The sequence below is a fragment of the Capsicum annuum genome, chromosome 4 (assembly GCF_002878395.1).
Source record: "Capsicum annuum cultivar UCD-10X-F1 chromosome 4, UCD10Xv1.1, whole genome shotgun sequence".
NCBI lineage: Eukaryota > Viridiplantae > Streptophyta > Magnoliopsida > Solanales > Solanaceae > Capsicum > Capsicum annuum.
The window spans coordinates 94,275,874-94,281,687 of record NC_061114.1 but is presented as its reverse complement, the minus strand read 5'-3'; the positions used below and the strand labels follow the sequence as shown (position 1 = coordinate 94,281,687).

The window sequence follows — 5,814 nt, the reverse complement described above, 5'->3', positions numbered from 1 at the left end:
AGTTAACTTTTAAAAGGGTAGTTTGGTCTTTTCCTAAGCCCCAAACCGTGTAAAACATAGGATTAAGCTCATTCTAAGCATTCTATGCTCACTCTTTATCAATTATCTCTCAAAGAAAACCCTAGAGCTCAAAACTTACTCCCCAAGAAATTAAATTTCCTCCATTCTTCTTCCAAGATAACTGAAGATTAGGGATTTCCAATTCAAGCACTTCCAGAATTCATCTTTAAAAGTACAAGTAGGAATCCAAAATCAAGTGCTCTCATCAATTTCATCAATTAAGGTATGTGGGGTTTATGAACAAGGATATTCTTTTATCCTTGTGTCCAAAACTAGTTTTTAATTACAAATTTACATGATTTTGTATGAATATACATGAGTTTCAAATTAGGTTTCATACCCATTATTTTTATTGGCAAGATTGTGAGATTTCAAGCGATTTAGAAGTTGAATTGTATGTCTATTTTTGTATTTTCATATGTATTGCAGTAAATTCCAGATTTTGAGTTGAATTATCAATATTTACATTATGATGTTTTAACATGAATTTGATTTATGGGTCATTATGACCTAATGGGATATTGCTATTTCAAGATTGATTGTGCTATAAGTACCCCATGACTAGATTATTTTTTAGATTTTTGATAAAGATTTGATCTTTTGATCTCAGTTTAGATATGAAATACACTTTACAGTTTTAGATTACAATTTAATTTAGCAATTGTACAGTTGGTTTTCGTAATAAACCATTATACTAAATTTTAAAGCCGAATTCCAACAGAATGAGCATACAGATTAAAGGGAGTAGTATTGGTACCAAGTTTAGTATGTTCTCATGCCCTAGAACTATAAGCCAATGTAGGTTCAGATTATCAGATTATTCCCATTTTTATGTGGATGACAGATACAAATGTGAGCACTTAGATTTGGTTATACTCCCTGGCAAAAGTATGACACCTCTCCCCAGCGTGAGATTTTTCCATAAGGGAACTAGACGTTGGACTCCATGATAGCTCACATAGTTTATATTGGTTAGAAGAACCTCCCTAATAGTAAGAGTAAATAAATAACTTTTGAGTGAATTTTCCTACAGTTTACAGAAAAGAGTATTGAATAATAGAATAACTTCGAGAAACTAAGTGTAAAGGCTTACAGTTTGATCCAAACATTGCTTTATATAAGCCTTTAGCTACAGACTTCAGCTTTCAGATTTCAGATATAAAAGTGAGTCCTTTCTACACTTAGAAATCATGATTTACAGACAAGACACTAGTACAGTTTTTAGAACTAAATGTGATGACTCTCTAGATTTATAAAGTATGATTTGCTACTCATGATTATGATTCGCAGCTTTCAGATATTCCATCTTATGTGAGTAACCTACATCTAGCATGCATTGTTTTACAAATTATGATAATGTTGAGATATTGCTTTACTTATGCATTCACCCCCATATATTTAGTATGTTCTTAAAGGACTGATCCACATATACGTCTATGTGCTACATTGTCTCATAATGTAGGTTTAGGTGCTCAATTTCAGCAGCGTGAGTGATTTTGAGCATCTACATCTACATCTCAATAGTTGGTGAGTCCTTATAGTTTGGGGACTTAGTCTTTCGGTTTTTTAGCTTATTAGTATTGATGATTCTAACAATTCGAGTCAGCTGGGGGTTTGTCCTAGTGACTCTTTAGCTATTAGTTGTAGAAGCTTGTCAAACTTCTAGATATGATTCACATTATTCAGTATTGGTTATTCAGACTATTGAGTTAGTATTTTCCAGAGATTATATTTAGATATTCTCAGTTAGTTCAGACATATTTATGTATTTAGTATGATTTTTATTTCTATATTTCTCTATTATGAGATTCATACTTAGTAGAAGGTAGACAGGGTTAGATTTACGCCTCTCATAGTTTTAAGCACCGTGTGATGTATCGAGACCCATTTTTGGGGCGTTACAGTCATTTGTACTATTGTAATACCACCATTTTGGGACATATTACATCGAACTCACCCATGTGCTATTTGAAATTGGATAAAGGACTCCCGCATCAAGCTACTTTATGATCTCTTTTTTTACCACCTCTTTCATTAGTGGGTTGAGTCTCCTTTGATGATTCAAAATTTTGACATAATTTTGTTCTAACTTGATTTTGTGGGAACAAATTTTGGGAACTATGCCTATAATGTCCACTATAGTCCATCCAATTGCACATATGAACTTCTTCACTATAGCTTTTAAGGCATCTACATGGAACGGCTCGTGGTCACCCATGACAATGATTTGCAATGTATTGTTATAACCCAATAATACATACCAGAGGTGAGAGGGCAATAGTTTTAACTCATGTTAGGGAGGTTCAATAATCGATGGCTTAGCTGGTGGGTTTTTCCAATTCTTTAAGTGGATATCCAATTTGGCCGGGTTCTTGGTGAAAGATCCAAGACTCGTCAATAAAGCAACACCCTCATCATACCCTTTAATTTCTTCACTCCTAAAGTTCTACAGTACACCTACTAAAGAGTCCTTCATAGGATCCATATCAATTATGTTCATCACTTCATCATCAATGACATTAATCACCGAGATCACTTGCAAGTCCATAGATTGCTTCATGGCCTTACATACATTGAATGTTGCCTCCTCATCATTTACCCAAAATTTTATTTCACCATATTTCACATCAATTCCCTTTCAGTGGCTAAAAAGGGTCTAACAAGAATGATAGGGACTTTATGATCAATCGCACAATTGAGGACAATAAAATCAGCTGAAAAGATAAATTAGTCAACTTTCACCAGAGCATCATATAACACCCCAATGGTTATATTGATTGAGAAATAGGCCATCAAAAGCCTCATAGGTATAGGCTTAGAATTACCCTGAGCCAACTTACGGAACATAACAAACGGCATCAAGTTGATGCTTTCCCCAAGGTCATACAACAGTTTAGAAAATTTGAACATCCGATGGTGCATGGGATGGTGAATGAACCCGGGTATTTTTTCTTCAACATAGTTGTGCTAGACATGATCACACCATAATTATAAGTCACCTCTATAATTTTTCACTCCACAACTCGCTTTTTGGAGACCAAGTTTTTCATGAATTTTACATACCCCGACATTTCTTGCAAAGCTTCTATCAATGGAATATTGACAGATAGATTGCTAAATTTCTCAATGACATTCATGAACTTGGCATTATCATCTTTTTAAAGACTTTTTGGGAATGGGAAAGGAATTTTAATTGGTGTTAACGGGAAAATTTAAAGTTCATTCACTTTTGAATTATCACCCTTTACCACTCTAAGAGGCTCTTCTCTCTCACTCCTGGATTGTATAACCTTTGGTGGCTCACCAATCACGTCACTATTATTTGGATTATCCAACCACTTCTTTTTCTTATTTTCTTGCCCATAACTTGTCTTATCATTGGATATTTTGCCAAGATCAACAACCTTCTAACCAAGAGATTGATCACTCCTAGTCAAAATAGCCTCGATGTGAGCATTATTATTTGGATTGACCACCACGTCACTAGGTTGTCCTTTTTTATGACTAACATTGAGTTATGCCATTATTTGGTCCACTTATTCCTCTAATTGCTTGATGGAGCTCAAATGGGAGGTCACTATTTAGTTTAATTTAGAGAAATCACTTCTCATTTTGCTATCTTATCGATCCCTTAAACTCTCATTAAAATTTGAGCCAAAACATCTTCATTTATGTGCCTTTATTGAAAGTTTCAACCTTGATTCCCACCTCTTCTTTGATAGGTAAGGTGGGTACCCCCCCACATGATTTGAAAAAAATCTTACTTCTTCATCAAGTTCCTTATTTTTCTCATCTTCGTATACCGAGTACCTTTGGAAGTAATGACATTGATTGCCTCAAGAGGAGTCTTCATCATGTGTTTAGTAAGAAGGTCAAGTCATGTCATTACCTTGGTCATATTTCCACCTCTTTCTTCATCCCTTTTTCTTTGATCATGACACACAAAAGGTACAGAGAGAGCCCCCATGGACACCTTAATATCTCTTGTATGCCGCCCTCTAGTAAGAATTGTTACTTGGTTCAATACATTCGACACAACTTTATAGGGTAACTTGACAAGAGACCCTCTAGATGTATTGTCAACCATAATTTTATTCATTTGGTCTAATGCCCAATAAAATATTTGGATAAGCATCTTTTTTAAAACTTCATGGTTTGGACATTGCATGATCATATCAATAAATCTTTCCCACACATCATACAAGGGCTAACCACTAAGTTAATGAAAATTTGTGATTTTATTCATTAATTGAATCATTATAGAAGGAGGGAAATGCCGATTTAAGAAGACTTCAATAAGATCAACCCAAGATGTAATAGACCTAATGGGTAGAAACCTCAACCATAATATCACTTCTCTCGTTAAAGAGAATGGGAAAAGTTGCAACCGAATAGACTCTTGAGAAATATAGGTAATATCAAATGGAGAGCAAACTTCAATGAAATTCTTTAAATAGAGATTGTATCTTTATATGATTCACCCCCAAATAAACCCTTTATTTAAAGAAAATAGAGCATCACACTGGTGACATGAAAAATTCCATTTCCCGCGGCTAGTGAAATGTTAATGGCACTAGCATGTCCCACATCACCAAGTTAATCTATAACCTCAATATGTCCATACAATGAGTCTGCATTGGTCCCATGTTGGCTCTTTATGATGTGGAGGCTATTATAGTATCCTAAATCAAAGGAAAAAAACAAATAAAATAAACTAAATACCATGGGTAAACCAAAGTTACTTACAACACCACACAAGTGAAAACTATATTTCACTCCCCCACAATGATGCCATTTTATATAATGCTCAACTTCAACCATCAATTTGATATAAGGCGGATATTATCAATATATACCAAACAAGAGTCATTGTCGAATCCTCAAAGAGTGTAAAATAGCTTTCAATATCTATGTGTGTTAAGAGATAACTAGGAGTTAACTCGTAATGTGAAATCTAAATAATACATAAGAGTAAATATGGGGATTTGAATGGAAACTTTGTGAAATGCAATTGTCAAAAACACTAGTGAGAGCTTGAAGCAATTGATAGATACTACCCATTAGAGAATAACCTTGAGATTATATTTTCTTAGGTGGTGTTCATGTATGGATAATCAATAGTTAGTCCAATTGTTAGCTAAGGATTTTAGGTAGGCTGGATTTAGGGTCTTAGTGCTAATCTTTTAATAAAACACTAAAATTTTACTCATGGATTCTTTTGAACACCTCATGAGCATGCTAAGTTAACCAATCTATTACCTCAAACTGGTATCTGTATTTATAAGATAATGCTTATAAACATATCTAATCCATATAACATCTTTATTTCTAAGATAATGCTACAAAAGAAGATAATTTAATTTGTTGTTCATAATTATCCCTTACATACAGCCCTCTTTCAAGGATGATGTGGGATCCTTAGGCAATTAGGGTTTTCACTCCTAGTCCTTAATTCAACTAGGAGATAAAATCAAAACTCAAACTAATAACTAATTATTTGGACTAACAATTAACACTCACACATTATTCACCACCTAATTAAGAATAACTCCAAGATATAAATTTAGCTACTCATGAAATTAAGTAAAGAAATATACCTAAGTTAGCATTAAATGTATCTATTGAAAAGCTAAGCAAGAATAAATCCAAACTTCAACTTTCAGTTGCAACCAAATCTCCCTTGCAATTGTACCAATAATTGTTTTCTCACTTCACACTAAGTGTTTCTCACCCCAAAACTGAGAAATTATTAGA

General features: G+C 33.9%; 1 non-coding gene across 1 annotated transcript; it reads left to right on the top strand.

Moving 5' to 3' along the window:
• Positions 1 to 4,205: 4,205 nt before the first annotated feature.
• On the top strand, positions 4,206 to 4,311 carry LOC124898298. The gene has a single exon (XR_007055273.1). It is a non-coding gene; the product is annotated as a small nucleolar RNA R71 (small nucleolar RNA).
• Positions 4,312 to 5,814: the final 1,503 nt, after the last annotated feature.